Source organism: Sciurus carolinensis, chromosome 3, assembly GCF_902686445.1.
Source record: "Sciurus carolinensis chromosome 3, mSciCar1.2, whole genome shotgun sequence".
Classification (NCBI taxonomy): Eukaryota; Metazoa; Chordata; class Mammalia; order Rodentia; family Sciuridae; genus Sciurus; species Sciurus carolinensis.
The window spans coordinates 127825830-127849615 of record NC_062215.1 but is presented as its reverse complement, the minus strand read 5'-3'; the positions used below and the strand labels follow the sequence as shown (position 1 = coordinate 127849615).

The 23786-nt window shown below is 39.3% G+C and overlaps 1 protein-coding gene across 3 annotated transcripts in view; it reads left to right on the top strand.

The window, feature by feature from the left end:
* Positions 1 to 1230: 1230 nt before the first annotated feature.
* Sestd1 (SEC14 and spectrin domain containing 1) overlaps positions 1231 to 23786 on the top strand; it is a 123801-nt gene continuing 101245 nt past the window's right edge. The window contains exon 1 of one of the 3 annotated variants that reach the window (XM_047545043.1): positions 1231 to 1516. The gene's annotated coding sequence lies outside the window, so the exon portion shown is untranslated. Of the gene's footprint in view, positions 1517 to 1685; positions 1844 to 23786 lie in introns of those variants that run through there. The other 2 variants (XM_047545041.1, XM_047545042.1) reach the window with 2 other exon arrangements.

Sequence of the window (23786 nt, the reverse complement as noted above, 5' to 3'; positions counted from 1 at the left end):
ATCAGATTATAAATGTCTTGTCTGCCTTGGCCATGGGCTTGACCCTGAGTCAGTCTCAGAGATGGAGAGTTTCTGAGGATTTTAGAGAAGTATCATGCTGGGCCGTGTGTTTTGGGAGCATTTTTTGGCAGTTCCATGGAACTGAAGCAGAAGTGAAATTAGAAAGGCTTGGCCCAAAAAGTGGTAAAGAGGTTAAAGTAGTAGAAACAGATAGTCAGTCACACAGTTATGAGGAAGAATTCATCTGTGGAATTTTTCATTTTTTGGTACTGGGTATTGAAAACCAGGGGTATTCTACCACTGAGCTACATTCCCGACCCTTTTTAAATTTTTGATTTCGAGACAGCGTCTCCCTAAATTGCATAGGCTGGCCTCAACTTGTGATCCTTCTGCTTCTGCCTGCTTAGTCGCTGGGATTACAGGTGTGCACCACTGCCACCAGTTTATCCGTGGGATTTTTAACCAGAGAATTTTAGAGAGAAATGTAGTGCTAGTTGTTAGAATGACTGGACTTTATTGGAACTAGGTGATACTCAAGTGAACGGCAGTGTGAGTACAGTGGAAGGCCTGGGATTGGGACTACGTGGCCACTGTGGTTTTGCATGGATTAGTTGATGACTCGAACTGAAATCAGGAAATGACATAAAAATGATTTGTGCAATACAATAAGAAAGAGTACTCTGAAGTCAGTACATTTGGAAAAAAATATGTAGAGCTGGTAAAGATAGGGGAAGTAGTCATTATCAGAAAGCCCCATTTTGGAGTGTCCAATGGAAAGATACTGAAGGCAAAACAACCGTCTTGAACAGAGCCCTGGCTCACCGCAACCCTTTCCCCCCAGCTGCATGCATCCTTCAGCCACACCACAGAGCCCCTTCCAGGCGTCTCCCGCCAGCGGGTACTTGCTAGCATGTTAGAATTTTGAAGACCTTGGAGCCCATATGCAGCAATCTACATACTTCAGGATGAGGCCAGAGGCAACAAATGACTTGCCAAGGTGTCAAGCAGCGACCCTTCCTTAAGCCCACACTTCCTGACCCCAGGACCACCGCTCTTTCCACTACCCTACACTGCCCCGAGCTGGGGAGCCCGGAGCTCGGGAGGGTGGGGACTACGGGGTGCGTCAGAGACCCTCCTCGCCCAGCCCCCAACCCCTAGCCCCGGTGGGACTCCCGGTCCCGCCCTCTTCCCGCGCCGGGCGGGGTCGCTGCGCCGCGGCCACCCGGGCGCACGCCAGGTCGCGCGGACTCGGGTCGGGCCGCGGGTGCCGGGAGGTGGCCAGGCCACCCGCGCCGCCGCCCCCCGTATGACGCACGGAGGGGCCGGGACGCAATTTGCAGCGAGTGACTGGAGCTGCTGTTGCCGCCGCCGCCACCGCCGCCGCCGCCCGGGCCCGCTCCGCCCCCAGCCCGCCTTCCTCCCGCCTCGCCCTCCGCCTCCGCCCGCGCCTCGCTAGCGTCCCGGTGTCCTCCCCAGCGCCCCGGAGCCGCCGGCCGCCAGTGCCAGCGCCAGCCAGGTGAGTGTGGCCGCCGCGAGGCCGGCGGCAGGAGCGCGCAGGCCCCGCGGCCGGCGGCGAGCGCGGGCGGGTGGCGGCGGCGGCCGGGCTTTCTTCCACCGCGCGGCCCGCGCCCCCAGCTCCCCCGCCCCCGCGGCCCCCACCTCCCCCGCTGTCCCCGCCGCTGCCGCCGCAGACAAAGCGCCCGAGGTGGGAGCCCCGCGGGCCGCCCCTGCCTCCGCGCCGCCTGCCGGGTGCGGTCGCGGCCGGCGGAACCGGGGCTGCGCGCTCCTCCCCCCGAGCGCCCTTGTTCATTTCTGGGTGAAAGGGACCCGCATCGTGCAACAGGTTCGGGCGTTAACCCTTATTTTCCGGTGGGTCTTGCCCTCCTGGCGTGCAGGGGGCAGAGGTGTCGACCGGCTGCGGGGCGAGCCCCGGTGTCCAGCGTCCACGACTGGCTCCTTTGTGTGACCGGTGTCCAGCCCTGCCCGGTGGGTGGGGGACACGGCCGGAGGCTCCTGGACGCCTCCCGCGCGGCGTAGGGCTTGGCTTCCCAGGGCCTGTGGGAGGTTAACGTCCCTCCAGCCTGTGGTGGGCTCACAAAGGGGAGGGAGAGCGCGAGTTGGTCGGGATGCGTGGCTGTGAATTTATTTTTTAGAATTTAGGCAGACGCATATTTAGAAAAGAGCCGCAGTCTGACCAGCTCTTGAGGGTACGGGCCAGATTTCATCCTGGGATGCATAGCTTGGACTTGCTGCTGCCGTGACAGCCCCCGTGGTTCCTTTGGTGCTTTGGCATCTTTCTGTCATACACAGACATCATCACCCAGAGAAGTTGGGAATGCTGTTGAGGGAGCAACCGGATAGCAGTCGTTTGATAAATCATCCCTTTCTTCACGTTTTTTTTCTGTTTCAAGCGCACCTACTAGGCACCCCAGCATAGGTTGGCAAGTCCTCAAATTAAAATTGCCACTTAAAATATCCTCCATGTTGGAAAATCTTAATCCATGTGGTTTTCTATAAATGTTGTTGTTATTTTTATTGGTAGTGGGGATTGAACCTGGAGTGCTGTAGCACTGGGCTACATCCCTGCCCTTTTTATTTTGTAGATTGATACAGGGTCTCCCCAAGTTGCCTCCGCTAGCCTTGAACTTCTGATCCTCCTTCCTCAGCCCAGGGAGTCACTGGGATTACTGGTGCAGGTTGCACCTGGCAATAAATCTTATTTTCTGAGTGTTGAGACACTCCCCCAATACATAATAAAGAACAGTTTATCTTTATTTACATACCTTGGGTCAGGCCAATACCTAGCTCTTTTCATTGATATGCTATTTTGGTGCAACAATACTAAATAGAAGGGAAACCTCTTCCTTTTGCTTTGAGCAATAAAATACTTCTTTGTTCTAGAACCAGGAAGCTTTTATGCATAATACTTTTTGTAGACAGAAGTTGGTGACTGTCTTTACCCCATGACTAAATACATGAAAAATATTCCCAAAGGAGCTAGAAAGCATTACACAACTCTATTGATTATTTTTATACCCCAAATTCCAGGAAATAATTTTGCTGAATATTTATTCAAACGTTCTGGACTAAATTAAAAAATTGTGCCTATTCTAGTAAATTCCCAAACATTAAGGAAAAAAAAAAAAAAAAAAAAGAAAGAATTGACTACATTTAAAGAGTTTACCAAGCACTTTAACACCTGTGAGTCATGATTGGAAAGAATAATTGATGGAAGAGATTTGGAATCTAATAATGGTCTGGAATTCTGGCAGCAGAATGCAGAGCATAGAAAATGGTAAATAGATGTTGAAAAGTCCCATCTACTGTGGTTTTAGTTGATTGATGGGCATTTAATGACATTTTAAACAGGTAATTTTACTAAGGGTATATCCGGAATCTTAATAGACCCTAATGTGAAAAGCAAAGTGTCACAATTTTTCTCTTTTCTCTTTAAATGTATTCTGTTAGGACTCCTTGAACTACTTTACTCCCTAAAAACAACTCAGTATTAATAAGGACTTTTTTGGGGAAGAAATGAAATTATTTCATGTTAATCTGATTTGTGGAAAGTTTTATTGGCATAATAGTTGTAATTACTAAAAATACCATTCATTTGCTTAATATCCAACTTGAAAGAACTTTTATAGCTGTTACAAGCAACAGGAGCAACCTCTTGAGAAAAGCAGGATATTTACACATGTATTTTCTCATTTAATCTTTTCAATAACCCTGTAAGGTATTATCTGTTCTGCTACTAGGAAACTAAGGTGCAAATAAATTCAGTAGTTAACTTGTTTCTTAGCCTTATTGCTAGTAACAGGGTCTGAGTGTAAACTTCTCACTCTGCTTCCTGCATTCTTTTCCACTTGATGAGGCATACAGAAGTTATATTGTGTTTGTGAAATCATTGGCTAATCAGTGACAGAGTGGGGAAAAAATAAATAAAAAAATAAACCAAATGAAAAAGAAGTAGGTACTATGACCACACTGCCTCACCTTCACCGGATTTTGTTATGCTTTTTCAAATGTTTTTTTTCTCCTTTACTAGTAAGGTAGATGTGAACGCTACATGAAACACAGCAGTGGGGAAACAGATCCAGAGTGACTAAATTTGGTAATAGCTTTCTAGTGATGTAGCTGAGTGTAGAACCCATTTCTGTTCACTGAAACTCCATTCCTCTGCAACTTCTGGTATTTGTTTTCCCACTGATTGATTTCCTCTAACAGTAAAGTAATTGAATGGCATTACCTTTTGTGTGAACATTAAGATTTTTCTGGGTTAAACTGAAATGAACTTTTATTTTTGAAAAGGGCAGTTTGCTAGTTTGTCTTTGAAGTACAGGCTGACTAAGGTACTTATTTCAGTTTTTATATATATCAGATGTAACATGCATGCCAAGTTCTTAGCTCCTTAGAAACTAGGTAGGGACCATATGTTAATTATCCATCTTGGCATACCACTGCCCTTCATTGAACTGAATTGAATGAATTATTACAAATGCATTTTTTAAGTTAAAAACTGGCAAAATTATCTGGTATTCTTTTTTTTTTTTAGGATAAAGGTAGTATAAATTTCAGAAAATCTAGAATTCTAGAGATGGAATGATCTAAAAGATGAAAGTGATAAAAATTAGAATTTGAGTTAAAACTCATTGTATATAACAATGAGTTATATACAATAACTTCCTTATGGAAGGAAGTAACTGTCGTGATAGGTTCTAAGTTCCTGGTAAGTGTCACACATTTGTTTTCCAGATACTTAGCTCAGTACCCATGCCCAGAAGTTGTACCCTGAGTGTTCAATGAACGAATGAGCAGGGAGAGTAAAAGAACTAGTTTTTGCTATAATAAGTTAAGGAGATAAAGCAAAAGTATATTTAGAATTTACTTTTAATTTATATAATTTTAATTGTGAAACAATACATGTTAAATACAAAAATTAAAGTAATGTTTGGGTACATAAAAACTAGAAATCTCCCTTTGCTTCTTGTTTCCTTCTCTTTCTTCACCACTGAGACCACTGTTTGTCTTAAATAACAACTGTTTATACAGTTTGTGGTTTTTCTTTCCAAACCTATAGCTTTGTGTGTGTGTGTATGTGTGCGTGTGTGTTTGTATACAAGTACACATTTCATATCCTATCATATGTACATACATGGTGGGTATTCAGAATTGTTTTTTCTTTTACATATGGGATCATACCACACACAGCCCTTTGTTTTTCACTACAGTGTATTAATACTTTTGCATCTGTATTCACACAGGATAAACATTTGTTTCCTATTTAGTTGGTTATCTTTGCCTGGTTTTGGTGCCAAGATTAAGCCAGCCCTTAAGGATGAATGGGTACTCCCCCACCCTTTCTTTTTTTAACCAGTTCATTTTTTTTTCATTTCTGCTTTTTAGTTATACATGACAGTAGAATGTATTTTGACATATCATACATGGAGTATAACTTTCCATTGTGGCTGTACATGATGTGGCATTACACTGGTCCTGTATTCATATATGAGCATAGGAAAGTTAGGTCTGATTCATTCTACTGTCTTTCCTATTCCCACCCTCCATCCCTTCTCCCCCATTTCCCCTTGTCCAATGGGTGAACCTCCCCCCACCCATTGTTAGTTGGCATCTGCATATCAGAGAGAACATTCAGCCTTTGGTATTTTGGGATTGGCTTACTTCACTTAACATGATCTCCTCTAGTTCCATCCATTTACTGGCAGATGCCATAATTCCATTCTTTATAGCTGAGTAATATTCCATTGTGTATATGTACCACATTTTTTTTGTCCATTTATCTATTGAAGGGCACCTAGATTGGTTCCATAGCTTAGCTATTGTGAATTGAACTGTTGTGGCCACATCACTATAGTATGCTGATTTTAAGTCATTTGGGTATAGGCCAAGGAGTGGGATAACTGGGTCAAATGGTGGTTCCAGTCCAGGTTTTCTGAGGAATCTCCATACTGCTTTCCAGAGTAGTTGCACCAATTTGCAGTCCCACCAGCAATGTATGAGTTTATCTTTTCCCCCACATCCTCGCCAACATTTATTGTTGCTTGTATTCTTGATAATTGCCATTCTAACTGGAGTGAGATGAAATCTCAGTGTGGTTTTCATTTTCATTTCTTTAATTGCTAGAGATGTTGAACATCTTTTCATATATTTGTTGGTGGATTGTAGTTCTTCTTCTTTGAAGTGCCTGTTCAGTTCCTTTGCTCATTTACACATTTGTCTTTTTTCTGTGCTGTGGAATAGTTTGAAATGTCTGCCCTGTCAATGTTTATTAGAAATCACCTGACAGCTGTTGGGGAGGGAAGCTATCTGAGATGACCTTTCTAATTTTTCCAGTTTTTATTGTTCTATTAGGTTTTGGCAGGCACTTGTTATTCTGTTACATTTTATGAGTCAGTTTAGGAAGGTAAATGATTAAATAACTCAGTGTAGGTAACAGTATATGGGCTTTTCACATAGACCAGGATAAAGTCTTATGCATCCTTTTAACTCTAGTTATACAAGTAGGGTTACCCTCTGCAAAGTTCTGTTTTCTCACCTGCAAAATAGTATTAGTTTCTCCCTCACAGGAGTCTTGAAAGTATTAGATGAGATATGAGGCAATATATGAAAATGCTCAGTATTTAAAGGCTTGGTATTTTCATCTTCTAGAAATGAAAAAAATTCTAGCATAAACTATAACATGCTATATAAATGCAAATGTTACTGATTTTATAATTATGTTTTAACCTAACAGGAACAAATTTAAGCAGATTGAATGGTGGAGCTAGGAATGTGCCAGCGAACAGGTAGAATCTATAAAAATTCCCATGGGGAATTGAGCTGGAGTTGTGGCTCAGTAGTAGAGTGCTTGCCTAGTATATATGAGGTACGGGGTTTGATTCTCAGCACCACATAAAAAAATAAGTAAATAAAAAAAAAAAAGGTCCATCAACAAGTAATAAAAATATTTTATAAAATTTCCATGCTATTAGGTTTAATTTTGGTAGACAGCGATTTCCAAATACTTGCAGTCTTTTAATTTGGTTTTGTTTTTGCGCTGCTGGGAAGCGGACCCAGGGCCCCATGCTTTACCACTGAACTACATCCCCAGATTTCTTGCACTCTTTTGAGACAGGATAGTAGGGGAAAGTAGTAGAGTAAACAGACCTGGATTAATCTTGCATTATAATTTGCTAGACTTGTGACTTTGGACAGGTTAATTTCTCTCCATAAAATGGGATAATAACACCTACTTTATAGGGGAGTTATGAGGAAAGAGATTAGTATAGTGCTTGGCATTTAATAGGTTTTCAAATAGTCAAACATTGTTTTCATGTGGTGAGTACCCAACAGGGACAAACATGAGCTGCTGTGGTCTGCTGTTTTAAGACTGCTAGAACATTAGGCTAAATCCTGGGTCTGTACTGTAATTATTAGCTATAGAGCTTGGATGAATCACCTAACTGCTCAGATCCCTCTTTCCTTACTTGAAACAAAAGGTCAGGAGTACTAACTCTTTCCAGACTTGGCCAAGTTCTTTCACTCATTACAACTGTCCCTTCCTGGGAATGAAAGGGCCTGCCCCTGTGTCCCAGGAATACCAAATGAGGAGTGTACTGTAAACTGAAATACTAAGTATATATTCAACCAAGCTAGTGCAGGGCAAGACTGCTTATTTATTAATGATTGCCATGAATATTAAATACAGGATTGTTAATGTGCCCTCAGGCCTATGGTTAAGAGTGGTAATTTTGTTTTTTATATTTTGTGTTACTTGTATTCCCTTTACCTCAATAATTTATTACTCAGTCCTCATTGCATTTCCATTGTGACCAGGTAAAGAAGAGAGGGTAGGTGATAGTCAGAAAGGAAATATAAGCTTGTTTGATAGTGCAGAGTGTGTGTGTGTGTGTGTGTGTGTGTGTGTGTTAAGAGCTGGGAAGTACCTTTCTCTGGCAGTTTGGTACTTGCAGAAACTGCAGATTCTTGGAAAGAAGTAGAGAAAATCTGCATTATAATTCATTGTCTTCTAGAGGACTTGCAGAGTCATTTAGAAAATGAACCTGCCTTTGTCAGCTGGTTCGGAAAGAGTTATTGATTATATTCTTGAAAGATAGTAATATTGTCTTTCCTTTAATAGGGCTTGCCAAAGCTTTTGCTTATGAGCTTCAGTTTATTGGATCAGATTCAGTGATATTGATTTGGTACTTTTGCAGTCTTTGTGCTTGGGATATGCAAAACTAAAAATGCTGTTGGGACATCACAAATTGTTATTTGATAATCACATAGAAGATTTAGGGGTCTACCCATCAAAGCTTCATTTGGCGTATTTATTTAGTAGGACCATGTTTAGGTTATAGAGTTTTTATCAGAGTAGGCTTGAATTGCACTATGCAAATTATCACTGACACTGAATGCTTTGTAGAATGCGAAACACCTTGGAACTATATAAGAATTAGAAGAGATGATTCTTGTCTTCAAAGCGTCTGTAATCTAATTAGGGAGGCAATGAAGGAGGAAACCAAGTAAAAGGACAGAGCACTGTGAAAGCTTGTGCCTGTTCTTTGTAAAATCAATTTTGTTGAATTGGGCTTTGGTAATGTGCCAAAGGGCTCTCCTGAGGGATGCTATCAGAAACAGCCTAGCCTTTTAAAGATCTGGCTTGTGTCTTAATGTGTCTTGGTCATTCTATAAGAGTTCTCTCTGCTTTATAAAAACTGCTGTTTGGCCTAGGTACCAAGAATAATAACTCCCCTTGTGAGTTTTCTTCTGTTTATCACTTGGACTGTGGACTGGGCTTTCCTTTTGTGAAGGCTAGAACACCAAAGCTAGGTTTACCCCCCGCCCCTGAGTGGGCAGGTGGGTTTCATGTTTTAGACTTTTCCTTAGCACATTTTTGTTTTTTTTTGCTTTATTCTTTGCTTGTAATTACTAAGTTTTTTTACAGTTCACATATTCTTATATCTTGAATCCTTTTCAGAACAAAATGGAATATATGTAAATAAATATACATGAAATCTATCAAGACAGTTTGGCCAAAGGTTTTTTTCACAGACCAGCTGTGACTGATAACAGTGACTTCCTGGAACACTGCACTGACTGTGCACTGAGGAATAGTTGGAGGCAGCATCTGGATTTAGTGGAAAAAGGTACTGTGATCACCGAGCAGTGCTTGTCATGGGTAGGAGTCGTGATTGCATGAGTGCTGGTGTTTGCTACCCCTGGTATAGATAAAATATACAAGGAACTAAATAGCACAATAGGTGGGTGGCTTTTATGTTTAGAGCTAGATTTTGCAGAGAGAAATGCAGATTTGAGGATAAAGCTGGTGATGTGTTGGGATGGGCAGGCAGATTGGTGCAGAATAAAGTGTAGTGCCTTAAATAGAAAAGTTGGTGCAGAGGTGAGGAAGAGTGGTCAGCTTTAAAGGATAGATTGAAGAGATTGGAATTTTTTTAAATCCATTTTTTTCCTAATGAATCTCTTACATTGTTTCCACTGTCTTAGTCTTAATTCAGGTTCTTGCTACCCTTTCTTTTTAAAAGTTGGGGTTTTTTTTTGTATAGGTAGCACATTCATATATTTTGAAGTTTAAAAGGTACAAGACAACACATTAGAAGGGCGTCTCTTTTTTTTTTTATGTTTGTGGTACTGGGAATTAACCTAGGGGTACACTACCCATTAGCTACACCCCCAACCCTTTTTGTATTATTTTGAGACAGGATCTTCCAGAGTTGACCAGGCTGGCTTTTAATATGTGATTGTTCTGCCTCCACCTCACAAGTAGCTGGTTCTGTAGACTTGGGCCACTAGGCCCCACCAGGCCCAAAGAGCTTTCTTTTATTCCTGTTCTTAGCTCTTTGGTTTTCTCTTCCATGAAATTGACCTGTATCGTCAGATTCAATATGTGTTCTTCAGAAATACCCCATGTACATATATGTGCTTTCCTATCCTTTTTATACGAATGATACTTTTTCTCTCTCTCTCTCTTTTTTTTTTTGCAGTACTGGGTATTATACCCGGGGAACTCTATGACTGAGCTATATCCCCACCCTTTGTATTTTTTATTTTGAGACAGGTTTTCCTACCTTGGCCAGGTTGGCCTTGAACTTGTGATCCTTGCTTCAGCCTCCCGAATAGCTAGTTTTATAGGTGTGTGCTGCCATATTCACTGGATATGCCATTTATGCTAAGTAATTATTGCCTTTTGATGTATATTTAGGTGGTTTAGAAAATTGTAATTGGGAAAAGACTTTGAAATTTGACTACTTGAGTTCAATTTCTGGCTCCACACTAGCATTTTAACTTTAGATTATTTTACCTTGGCCTCTTTTTCCCCATCTGTGCAATGGGGATATTATTACCCCCACCTTATAGGGTTGGTGGGAGGATTAAATGAGGAAATGTTCAAAGTGCTAAGGACAGTGTCTGACATTACACTAAGTACTAGATAGCGTTTGCTATTATTATAATTTTATTGCTCAATTTTTGCTGTTATAATAATACAGCAAGTAGTAATTTGGTGTATGTTATTTCACACACAGTGGTGGAGGCAGACTTCTAGCAGTAGGATTTTGGATCAAAGCTACTTGCTTTTGTAATTTTGATAGATATCATCACATTTCCTTCTAGATGTGCTATTTTGCCAGAAATATATGAGAAGATCTGTGTTTCTATATCCTGTGTTATCGCCAGACTGTTTGACCTTTGACCGACCTCTTGGTCCATTTCTTTTGTTATGAATTATTTTAAGCATCTTTTCATTTAGTAATTTAAAAGTTTAGGGTTTTTTAATGGGATGCTGGGGATTACCACCGAACACTATCCCTAGCCCTTTTTATTTTTCATTTTGAGATGGGTCTCATTAAGTTGCTTAGGGCCTTGCTAACTTGTTGGCCTCAACTTGTGATCCTCCTGCCTCAGTCTCTGGAGTGGCTGGGATTACAGGTGTGCACCACCATGTCTTGCAAATTTTGATTTTGATGCTGCATGTTGTGAACTCATTTGTGCTTCATAAGCTTGGAAGCGATAAAATGTGTTTTGGGGAAATTATTATAGAAGCTCTGTGTGAAGTAGTTTGGACCTGGAAAAAAAGTAGAAGAAATAACCGTAGTTACAGAATGGATACTGAGAACTGGATAGTAAATTGCTAACTTCTCTTTTAGTGTGATGGTGTGGTATCTTGGAAATGTTTTTAAGTTTTAAAAGGAATCACTGCTAAATTTGCAAATGACAATGAATGAGACTTAGGGGTGGGAGTTAGAAGGAAAGTTTATAGTCACATCAAGTCAAATAAAATTAGATGACATATTTTATGATATGCATTTTTGTTGTTTTGCATAATAATTAGGCACAAAGTAAAAACCTTTTGAATATAGGATCGTGGTTAATGTAATATCCAATTTTAGAAGTTTTTCTTTCCTATTGTCTTCTACAGTATGCCTAATCATTGCCAGTTTTTTTTCTGCTATCATGAATGATTTATTTGTTTTTTATCATTGAACTACCTTCTCCTCCAACCATTCTCCCCACACTTCTTTCCCTTCTTCCATTAAAAAAAAAAAAAAAACAATAAAACAAAACAAAACAAAACAAAAAAAGCAAACAAAAACAAAGTGCTGAATCATACTTTTTAATCAGCTTGCTATAGTTTGGATCTTAAATGTCCCCCAAATACCCTTGTATTAGAAGCTTGGTTCCCAGCTTGGTACTATTGGTAGTTGGTGGAGACTTTAATAGATGGGACCTAGTGGGATATTTTTGGGTCATGGGAGTTGTGACCCCAAAGGGGTTTGTGGGACCTGGGTTCTCTCCCTTTTGCTTTCTGGCTATAAGGTGAGCAGCTTTGCTCCATCATGTGCTCCCATCATGATATGCTGCCTTGCCACAGGCCTAAAAGCAACAGGGCTAACTGATATGGATTGGAACCTCTAAACCATGAGGGCAATAAACCTTTTCTCTTGATAAACTGATCTCAGGTCATATGTTGTTGTGGTGGGAAACTGATTCTCCTTCCACACAGCTGGATGGGGTGATGGTGGTGGTGGAGATGATGGTCCTTTGCTGTCTTCCTTGAATTTGAATTCCACGTTGGGGTGTTTGTCAGGTCACCATAGCTATTGTGTATTATTTGCCTCTGAAGTACTCCTCATAGGGTGGAGGCTACAAGAACTCTGGGACATGTAAGCACAGATTATTTGTCATTAGAGAGGTAGAGAGGGAGATTTTAAAAATTAAAAAAAAAAAAAAGGTCACCATGCTGAAAAGAGGAAAGGATATCAACCTAGAGAAGGAAGTAAACACTTTAAAATGGAATCTGGATCCTTGGAATTTGAGACTCTTGGCTACTAAATAATTAAAGTTAAGAGAGGGGTGAAGGTAAAGCAGAGCCCCGGTAACCTACTGACCTTTTCAACTGAGTTTTCTTAGGTGTGGTATCAGTACTAGAGTCATTTTCCTAGTGGACTTGACAAAATAAAAAAACAAATAACGCCCTCACTCCTTCCATTGGGCCAAGTCAAACCCAATGATAAAAATTTCTCCTAGCTGCCTTATATGCAAATTAAGTTGTTATAAGATAGTTTGGTCTTTGTTTAGGGCTTTTCCTGTTCTCATAGGGGAAACTGGAGTTTGTGGATTGATGGGGCAGGAGGTAGGAAGAATACCCTAGGGCCCAGGAGGACAGGAGGAAGGGGGGCGATGGAGTTTTATAGTTTTCTTTAGGGTGTAGATTAGCTTCAGTCAGATACAGAAGCTCTATTCCATATATTTCCTCCCTAATGACAGGCCATGGACCACACATGGATCTTGAGTTATAATGGTGTGAAAGCTGCTATTACTTCTCTGGAGTTTAGGATTTGCATCCCTTAGACTTCCAGAATACCTAGGAACTCCAGAATTAGAAAAAAAAAAAAAGAGTGAAAGATTTAGGGCATCTGAGTTAAGCAGATGACAACACTCGAATATAAAATTTCTTTTAAAATGTCATTTGACCTAGACTGCTTTTATACCTTGTGAGAATATTTAAGCCTATCATTTATGTATACCTTAGTGTGAATCATTTAAATAGATAATTGTTTTTCTCTTTAATAGTTTGCTGATATCAGATATTATGGAAATAAGACTGTCAATAGAAATTATTTTTATAATTTTATCTGATCTTGTCTGTTCAGGCTTCTATAACAGAATACCATATTTCTGGGTGGCTTATAAACAACCAACATTTATTTTTTATAGTTCTAGAGGCTGAGAATTCCAGGATCAAGACTCTGGTAAATTCTCTGTCTGGTGGTACAGGTTCTTGGTTCATAGATGGCCATCTTCTTTCAGTGTCCTCACATGGAGGAGGGACAGAGCTCTCTGGGATCTTTATTAAGGGTGCTTATCCCATTCATGAAGTCTCTGTGCCCATAACCCAGTCATCTTCCAAAGGCCTCAACCTCTATTTCCTTCACACTGGAGGTTAAGATTTCAACATATGATTTTCGGGGGTTTGGCAGAGGCAGGCACAAACATTTAGTCTGTAGCACATATCTTGTGCAAACTCATGCTGGGCCCTGCAGTTGTTGCTTCGGGTGACACTTAACCTTTGGGTACAGCCTGGTGAAGAGAAGCATTAGTGCTGGAGCCAGACTAGTTTTGACTTAGTATAGAACCTGACCTTCCTTAATCATTAATCATTCCACATATGGTAACTTATGTTTCTCTATCCAACCCTAATTATTCTGGTACTTTTAGGACACATCATTCAAATATCAGATAGTGCAGAAAAGGTTTTGATGATGTTTCCTACTCCCCTATTGCAAGAAATAGAGTTCCTTTTGGTAATCACACCCACTTCTTCCTCACTCACTCCTTGTCTCCTTTTTTTTTTTTTTTTTGTCATTAGTGGTACTGGGGGTTGAACCCAGGGACACTGTACCACTGATCTTCATCACCAGCTCTTCTTATTTTTATTTTGAAACAGGATCTTGGTAAGTTGCTGAGATTGGCTTTACACTTACAGTCCTCCTGCCTCAGCCTTCGGAGCTGCTCTGATTACAGGTGTGTGCCACTTTGCCCAGCCACATACATGTTTTACATGAACCTGAATCTTCCTTTTTCTGGGATAAATGCACGAAGTGCAATTTCTGGGTTGTATTGTTGAGATTTTTAAAGAAATTGTCAGAGTCTTTCAGAGTGGCTGTAAAATTTTAAATTTTCACTAGAAATGTATGAATGTTATGAACTGAGACATGTCCTCCCAAATGTGTATGTTGAAGCCCTAATCCCTATATCTCTGAATGTGACTGTTTGGAGATTGGTCTTATAAGAGGTGATTAAAGTTTTTATGGTAGGCCCTAATCTCTTTGACTGATGTCCTTATAAGAAGGAGAAATTTGAATATATATCTGAGGTGTGTTTACACATCTCACAGGGAAAGACCCTGTGAGAACATAACAATTAGGCTGCTGTATCAACCAACCAAGGAAAGAGGCCTCAGAAGAAACCAGACCTACCCATACCTTGATCTTGAACTTCTAGCCCCTAAAACTGTGAGAAAATCAATTTTATGTTTAATGCACCTATTATTTCTGTTATTTTGTTATAGTTGCTCTAAGAGACTAATAAGTAATCTAGTTTTTCCACAGTTTTGGCAGCATTTGATTTTTGACTTTTTTTTTTTTTTTGCAGTAGGGGGATTAAACTCAGGGACACTTTACCCCTTTTTATTTTATTTTTAAATTTTGAGATAGGGTCTTACTAAATTGCTGAGGTTGGCCTCAAACTTGCTCTCCGCCCGCCACAGCCTCCCACAGCACTGGGATTACAGGTGTGAGCCACTGTGCCTGGTTGACTTTTTTTTTTTTTTTAATGGTGAATTGTTGCATAGGGTGGTGCTATTTAATGTGAATGGTAGTATACTCTATTATTTTCTTCAACCTTTTTTTCCCATCAATTTTAGTTCAGTTGAAAAATAATGCTCAAGGGCTGGCATTTAACTCAATGGTAGCGGGCTTGAGTGTTCTTAACTTCAGCAGTTCTGATAGATATGAAGTGATATTTCACTGTTGTTTTAATTCGTATTTTCATGTTGGCTAATGATGTTGACCAACTCTTCATGTGCTATTTGTTATCTATCTGTCCTCTTTGGTAAATGTCTGTTTATTTCTTTTACTCATTTTCTGTTTGGACTTTATTTTCTTTCTTTAGTGTTAAGTATTTTTTGTTAGATATATGGCTCACAAGTGTTTTTTCCCACTCTTTAGCCTATGTCTTCATTCTCTTAATGTGGTTGCTCAGAAAAGAGTTTTAAGTTCAGTTTATCAGTTTTCTTTTTTATGAATCATGCTTTTGCTGTGAAGTCTAGCCTAATTCTAGATCTTGAAAGTTTACCTCTGAAGTTTTACAGTTTTTTATTTTGCATATAAGTCCATGATCTGTTTTAAGTTAATTTTTTTATAAGGTGTGAGACTTCAGTTCAAGATTCTTTTGCCTGGGCATGCGCAATTGCTCCCATACCTTTCATTGGAAAGACAGTCTTTCTCCGTAGAATCATCTTTGTATCTTTGCCCAGAGGCAGTTGGACGTAATTTATGTGCTATAAATTTCACTTCAACATTGCTTTAACTGTGTTCCATACTTCTTGTTTTTGGGTACCGGGGTTTGAACTCAGGGGCACTCGATCACTGATCCACATCCCCAGCTCTATTTTGTATTTTATTTAGGGACAGGTTCTCACTGAGTTGCTTAGCGCCTCGCTTTTGCTGAGACTGGCTTTGAACTCGTGATCCTCCTGCCTCAGCTTCCTAAAAGGCTGGGATTACAGGCCTGCCACTGCCATGGCACCTGACCAGTTCAGTGTATTTTTTGATTTCCCTTGAAGCTTCTTGTTTGGAAGCTCATGGGTTATGCAAAATTTTCAGTTTACTTTATGCATATATCTATTGTTACAAATTTAAGTCATTCCCAATTACTTATTTTCCTAAATATCTTTCAGTAGCTTTTACTTTCTAAAGCTGAGTTTTCAAGGCTTTTAAACTTAGACTTTTACTAGAGAAAATGGTTTCACATAATTTATAGAAAGTTGGAATTAATTATTATTTTTGGTGCTGGGGATTGACCCCACATGTGCTGTAACACTTAGCCACACCCACTTTCCTGGAATTAATCTTTTAGAAAATATGTGCATGGCCCTATTCTGGTTATAAATAATACCTGGTTAGCTAATAAAAGAATATATGCCCAAGTGGAATTTGATAATGGGAAATTACTTCCTGTTTCGTTTGTTCCTCAAAGTTTGATTTAAGTGGACTGCCTAGTAGATTTTTTTAAATGAGTTTTATCATTAACCTTTTGCTTTTAGTCTGCCACCTTCCCATGGGTTATTTATAGATGTGTTACTTGGTTTCTAAGCAATAAAAGACTTCCTTTTATGTTTTTTTTTTTTTAACTGATTTCTAGTTTGATACTATTTTAATCAGAGAATACATGCTGTATGCGATTTCAGTAATTTTAAATTTGTTGAGGTTTGTTTTATTACTCGGGGTCTCTCAGGGTATGGTCTGTATTCCACAGGCACAATAAGATGAATCTTATTGTGTGGTGCAGTATTTTGCAAATGTTGATTAGAAACTTGATTAATCAATAGTTGAGTTCTGTATCCTTGTTGATTTTGTCTAGTTGTTCTATCAGTAGTTGAGAGGGAGATTTTGAAGTCTCCAACGGTAATGTAATTGTGGATGATTGTTTTAGCTCATTTTTTGCTTATGTTTTCTATCTTTGTCATTTGGTGCATACACATTTGTGATTGCTTTGTCTTCTTGATGGATTGACTTACTTATTATGTAATATACCTCTCTGTCTCTGATAATTTTCTTTCCTCTGAAGTCTACTTTAAATATTATTATAGACACTCTTGCATTCTTTTGGTTAATATTTATATAATGTATCCTTTTTTGCCTATCCTTTTAATCTCAGCCTTTTTAAAAAAAAAGTATATATATTTAGTTGTCAATAGACCTTTATTTTTTATTTATGTGTGGTGCTGAGAATCGAACCCAGTGCGTGGCACATGCCAGGCAAGTGCTCTCCCTCTGAGCCACAACCCCAACCCTCAGCCTGTCTTTATGGTTATATTTAAAGTGAATGTCTTACAGTGTATATAGTTGGATCATGTTTTTTGATCCACTCTGCTTGTATCTCTTATTATATTTAAACTATTTATGCTTAATGTAGTTGTTATGTGAGGACTTAAGTCTGCCATTCTGTTTTTTGTTTTCTGCTTGTCTCTGTTTTTCTTTTCTATTGTCTTTTTTCCTACCATCCATTGGGTGACTTAATCATATTTTAAAATTGCATTTTGATTTATCTATTGTGTTCTTGAGTATACCTCATCGCATATCCTTACAGAAAGGGTGATGGTTACTTTAGGTATTAGAACCACTTTGCTTTAACTGTCAAATATACTTTAGAAAACACAAGGACAAGAAAAAACTATTATATTTAGCATATTTTTCCTTACTTTGTTCTTTTTTCCCCCAATAGTGTGCAGTTCCTCTTTTATCCTTATCTTTCTATTTGAAAAGATATTATACTTGTAGCTATACTTCCAGGCTTTGTCTGTTGGTGACGAATTAGTTTAGTTTTTCTTTTATCTCCTCTCTCCCACCTCTCTCTCTCTCTCTCTCTCTTTTATTTTTTATATTTGGTACTGGAGAATGAACCCGAGAGCACTGTACCACTGAGCCACAACTCTATTCCTTTTTATTTTGTTTTCATTTTGAGAGAGGGGCCCACTAAACCGCAGCAGCAGCTGACCTTGAACTTGGAATCCTCCTGCCTTAACATCCACCATTGCTGGATTTAGGCACGTGCCACAGCACCTGTGTTGCTTGAAGTTTTTTCATCTTAGAATGTTTTGATTTCCTTCCTTAAACCCAAAAAGATATCTATTCATTTTATATTATTTATTTATTTTGCAGTATTAGAAATTGAACCCAGGAGCACTCTAACTCTGAGTTATATTCTCAGCCCCTTTTATTTCATTTTGAAAGATGGCGGTCTCACTCAATTGCTGAGGTGGTCTGGAACTTGTGATCTTTCTGCCTCCGCCTCCAGAGTGGCTGGGATTATAGGCAAGTTACACCCTGCCTGGCTCCAAAAGATATTTTTGTTGAGTGTAGGATTCTGGGTTGACAATCTGTTCTTTCTGTACTTGTGCCACTTCCTTCTGACCTCTGTGGTTTCTGATGAGAAACCTGCATTTGAATTGTTCTTTCTCTTACTGGGTAAGATTTCATTTTTTTCTGAATATTTTCTTTGTCTTTGTTTTTTATTTATTTTTAGTTTTTGGTACTGGGACTTGAATCTAGGGCTGTTTTCCCACTATGCTCTATCTCCAGCCCTTTTTGTTTTTTATTTTGAGAGAGGTCTTGCTAAGTTGCTCAGGGCCTTGCTGAGTTGCAGAAGCTGGCCTTGAACTTGCAGTCCTCCTGCCACAGCCTCCAGAGTGGCAGGATTACGGGCACGTGCCATTGTGCCCAGCGGTCCCTGTTTTTTTTTTTTTTGGTTTATTCTTTTGAAATTTTATTAGGATGCATCTTAGGACAGATGGTTTGGATTCTAACCTATTTGGATAACTTTGACCTTTTTTTTTCTTTTTTTCTTTTGGTGGTATTGGAAATTGAACCCAGGTCCTCACACTTGCTGAACAAGTGGTGTACCTCTGAGCTACATCCCTATCCGTCATTCAGCTTCTTGAACCTGTATATGTGTGCCTCTTGCCAAATTGGGGGAGTTTAAGTCATTATTTCCCCCACATTCTTTTTCAGTTATCTCACTTTCTCCTCTTTGGCGACTCCATGGCACAAATGTGAGATTTGTTGTAGTTTCATAGGTCGCTGAGGATCTGTTGCCTTGTTTTTCTATTTTCTTTCATTGTTAAGATTGTGTCACTGTTATCTTCGAGTTCACTGAATTCTTTCATCTGACCTCCTGTTCTGCTATTGAGTTCATTTGCTAAGCTTTTTTACTTGGCAGTTATATTTTTTCAGTCTAGCATTTCCATTCAGTTCTTCTTTTTATTTTCTGTTTCTTTGCTGAAATTCTGTTTCTTTGGTGAGGTGTTTTGTTTTTTTGTTTGTTTCAAGCATGTTCATAATTGCTTGTTGGGCATTTTTTGTTGTAACTGCTTTACAATCTTTGCCAGATAATGGTAACAGGGCCCCACATGAGGGCTCCACTTACACAGGGTGGAGGATGGGAGCAGGGGCTCATTACCAGATGAAAGCCTTGATCTCTACTTGGCCCTCCATGAGAATCACCCTTGGAGACTTGGGTACCTTGATACAGAGGTCTGGGCACCCCACTCTGCCCTTTCTGGGCTGCTGCGTTTTGTTTGGCTAGAGTAGCACTGTTATTGTCTAATTGTCTTGGGGAACTGTTCCTTCCTTGTCTGTGGCTAAAGGCTTTTGTTGTTTTTTCTTTGTCTTCTGGGGTTGCTTCAGGTTGCTGGCTTTTCATCTGTAAGTCTGAGATTTATATGGCAAATAGAAAACCCAGGTCACTCCATTGAGTTGTTCCTCTGGTTCTGAGGTCCCTAGCCAGTCAACCTTCCTCTCTCCATCTTTCACAGACTTGTTAATGCTATTCTGTGTGTATTTAATTGCACAGTAAGGGAAATAGGAGAAATGCATCTATGCCATCTTGGAAGTGAAAGACCTTATTTTGTAAAAAAATCCTCTCTATTATCTATTTGTTAACACCTAAGTTTCTTTACCTGTCATTGAGACCTTTTTAACCTACAGATAATGTTAGCTATCTCCCCACTGCAGCTACTCCTGTTTGTCTCCATCACACTATCATAGTGAATTCTCTCCTCTGTTCTGTGAGATTCTGCACTTTACTGTCTGTGCCATGGCCCTGATTGATTTATTCTGCCTGAAAGGCTGGTCTTGCATCTCAGGTGCACCCTATCCTCTTGTGCCTTGCAAACTATTAGGTGTTTGATTGCATTATCAGTTGTTTTGGAGGATTTGAAGCTGGAATTATTATAAAATCTCAAAACAGTATGTTCTGCACTGTTAATAATTTCATACTCCTTCTAAAGAAAGGTAATCATTGTAATTTTGATTGTTAAGGTATCCATATCACCTGCAAGTGACTGTGCACAGACTGTTGAGTATTGGACTTAAATATTGGAATACTAGATAATTTAAAGGTTTACATTTTGTTGAATTGCAGTTCTCTAAGAATAAACTAGTATTAGTGCTGATACCTTAATCTTTTAATGTACATTAAAAGCCAGATGTGGTGGTACTCAACTGTAATCCCAGCAGTTTGGGAGGTTGAGGCAGGAGGATTGCTAGTTCAAAGCCAGCCTTAGCAACTTAGTGAGACCCTGTCTCCAAAAAAAAAAAAAAAAAAAAAAAGAAAAAATTAGTGTATGTTAATAAGTACAAAGACCACAGGCCAATGGTTCGAATCCTAGCTGCAAATAAAGGCCAACTGGGAAGCACTGAAATAATTCCTATGCACAGGCCCAGGCCCAGGGATTCTGATTCAGTCGCTTTGGAATGTGATCTTGGCATTGGCATTGGCATTTTTAAAAAGCTCCTCAAGTGACTGTGATGTGATCCTGGGTTAAAATATAAATGAACACCGGTAGTTTCAGTCACTTTTTAAGTTCTATGCTAGAGTGCTTCCATCTGTGCACCTTTGAACTTTGTCTTTCAAAGTTTCTACCTTGGCAAAATTTAAAATCCCTGTCATGCATCCTGCAAATGACTCACCCATCTGATTATAGTGTAAAGCATTATATGAAGTATGATCTGGTTTGCAAAGAAAGGACAACATTTTGTGAAAATAAGCTTTTTTAGGTGTCTTAAAATGAAAACATTCAAGATTATTCTTTCCAAGATTTGTTTTAATTCTCTATTGAGTTTTAAAAAAGTGGGTACAGTGCACAGAATATAGCAACCTGCATGGTTCATTCAAACTATAGAATTATTTATTCAAGTCTTAAGTCTGACTTTGAGTATGTATTTTTTTCTGTCAAATCCGAAGTGACATCTGGTAAGGAATTCCATCTAGTTGTAAACAGGGAACTTGAAGCAGTAGTAAAGAAATCAGACATCGGTGGTGCCAGGTCAGTGCCCTCTGGACGGTCTTATGATAAAACTGGTGCAGGCGTGTGGTCAACTTGAGAGACTGACAGGACTTTTGGTTGCTAATTATAAAAGCAGTTAGGGCTAAGAAAAGAAGGGCAAGTCAGCGGGAGAATAAAAGAAAGGAGGAAAGAGGTTAGAGAATAGAGAACGTAGAGGAAAAATAGGATCAAAGACACAGATTCAATTAACTTGTGACAACAAAGCCTTTCCTCTGAGGAGGAAGAAATTAGGTGCTCTAGTTTCTTGTTTATTTTGGGGATACATGTTCAGTCCATTTCATTGCGTGTGACCTCTATATTAAGCAAAATGCAGAAATGATTATGAGATGACATTGACTTTTCTTTCTATAATTACTACTTTATTAAGCAGATTGTTAGGCGTGACTGAGTGACTACTGAAAAGGAGCTGATGCTTTATATTAGGTCACTTTTAAGGAATTATTGTAAGAAAGTTATGGATTATTGTCAAGTCACCTGTCAAATTTTCTCTTTTTCTAAATATAATGTATAGTGTAGTGTTTGCTTAAAGTATGTTTTGATTCTAAGGATTTTGTGAAGGCATTTAATTGATCATCATAGGGATTTCTCAGGGAAGATCAGAAGGTGTTAATCTTTGTTATGCTAACAGTTTTCTGTGGGGTTTATTAGCATAACTTGCAATATCATTTCAAAATTTGGTTGTTATGGTTCAGTCTCTGTCCTTGTGACAAGAGATAAGGCTCATGGATTCTTGTTTCTGGTGAGTGGGGGCAAAGGAATCTACTCTTGACATGGAGAGGAGATTTTGAACCTATACCCTTTATATTATTGACAGTAAGCCTGTTGCTGTATGTTTAGCATGTATGTCTAATTACCAGTGCTTATGCTGGAAGATAATCGCTTTCCTTATTCCTAAAGAAAATAAGCTAAATCCTTACAAAAATTGCCCTTAAAAAAATCTCTACACTAACTCAACTGTTTATCTTATATTAATTGAGTTCTCTCTGTGTTCCAGACAAGTACTTCAGATTTGTGGGAAAGGGGCAGTCCTACAATAGTAAATAAATTGGCAATCTCTAACCTCCAGAGCATGTACTTTGAGTAGAATGTAAGTTTTTACGCATGGAAATGTAGGCTATGATAGAAACATTTATGAAGGGAGGACTAAATCATGGCATTCCCCAAAAAAGTTTAAGACAAAGTGATTATCAGAAAGCCATCATAAAAACTAGGAAAGTGAAGTATCAGAGACTTCCACTCCAGGGCTGATTTCCAGTTATGACTTTGCATATTTATATGTGTAGTATCTTTTTCACAGAAGCTTTCACATGGATTGTTGTGTCATTAGTAATTTAAGGATATCTGTTTTAGGATTGAAAATAATTTGATTTTACCCTATGTTGTGATGTAATGGGAAGGAAGACAAGTATAACATTTGTAATGTTTTCCTTTAAACTTTTTTCTGATAGATTGTATAATCAGGTTAGTTTTAGATCAAGAAACTAAGATTAAGCACTGATTAGATTTTTCTTAGAATTGAATTGAAATCTGAGATATACTGCTTTTAAAGCACTTTGACCAAATAGATGATTCTTGTACCTAAATATAAAGTAAAACTGCTTTTGGTTTTATTATTTTACTTATAAAATTAATTTTGGTTTCAGTTCAAGTCCCATGAACAACAATGTGTTCCTAATCATAAAACTAGAAAAAATGAAAATTAAACTGCATTAGGTTATCTATTTTCTAAAGACAAGTGCCAAAATGCCAAGTCTAGGACTTGTTCTAACTTACATTCAACTTACAAGCAAAAGCATGTGCCATCTCCTCTGTGAAAATGTATACAAATTAGAATTAAAATTGGTCTTTCATTTTCTTTCATTTTCAACATAAAGATCAAGGCTTCCTTACTGTTTTCTGCCCTTTACAGTGTGCTCAGATTGTGTGTGTGTGTGTGTGTGTGTGTGTGTGTGTGTGTGTGTGTGATTGTTCATATGAAGGAGCACTGTTTGAGGACCTATTGTATGACAGGCGACTATGATGTGATCCTGGGTCAATGAACTCACATTAGAGAAGGAGATAAACTGGTTACTCATCCTCACACTGAAGTCGTGTCAGGGAAGGCTACACAGAGAGGAAGGCTAAGAGAAGGTTTAAGTTGGGATTGCTCAGACAGGGGCGTAGGAGAGAATATTTCAGCAGAGTTGGTAGCATGGTCCAGGGCACCACAGTGAAGCAGCTTCGCAAACTCAAAGGGCTGCCCTTGGCCTCCTGTAGTGAGCACCTGGTGGATGGAGAGAGAGGCAGGCCCCCATCTAGACTGAGACTGACTCGAAGAGTTGTCTGTGGAGATTTTCACCATTCAAGACTTGCAGGAGGTTAATTTTGCTAGTATGTGGAGGGCGAACTGAAAAGGAGCATCTGGGGGCAGGTAAAATCTTTCAGGAGTCGTAATTGAGGCAGTAGTGCTGTTGAGGACAAGAGGGTGGAATCAACCTGTTTTGTGGCCATTTTTATGGAGAAGGTGTGGAAAAAGAATAATGTGGAGGTTTCTCCTAGGTTTTTATTATGTATGTCTGTAGATGTGCAGGTGTGTTGGAGAAAAACATGGAAAAGCTTGTTTACATGACTGTGATTTTACTTAAACTAGTTTTATCTT